This window comes from Monopterus albus, unplaced genomic scaffold (genome assembly GCF_001952655.1).
Source record: "Monopterus albus unplaced genomic scaffold, M_albus_1.0 scaffold277.1, whole genome shotgun sequence".
NCBI lineage: Eukaryota > Metazoa > Chordata > Actinopteri > Synbranchiformes > Synbranchidae > Monopterus > Monopterus albus.
This window is the reverse complement of record NW_018128157.1, coordinates 223760-224291: the sequence shown is the minus strand read 5'-3', so window position 1 is coordinate 224291 and position 532 is coordinate 223760.

Below are 532 nucleotides of genomic sequence, written 5' to 3'. Positions count from 1 at the left end.
GTAGTCAGTTATTTTACGTGAAGGTCAGCATCAGCCAAAAATAGTAGCTGCTGCCTGAATCTCTGGACGACACTCTTTGCCAAGAAAAACAATGATGAGCGATAACAAGATTTAAAAAGTTCTGAGTGTTTTACAATGGTAGCAGAAGGACATAGAGGATCCTGGTCACCAGCATATGTATGGAGACATCACATGAACTGATGCAGTGCTGAAGATATCGAGTGAGAAATGAATCTGCACACAGCATAACGTGTTTAACAGGCATTTTCTGAGTGAGGACTTCCTGCTTTATGAAACAAAACTCAAGAAAAAAGAAGAGGCTGCTCTGGAACTGGTAAGAAACCATTTAGGTTATTAGGAGCTTCTCCTCCGTCTGCACATCTTATCCTCTGATGTCTTGTCCTTGTTCTTCTTTAGGCTTTTCATGTCGTGTTGCATGACCCCGCTCTGACATCACATTTGGGGGCGTGTCCAAAACAGTGTAAACTTCCACCCTGCAGAGCTCAGTGTGTGTGATGTACTGTAAGCATGC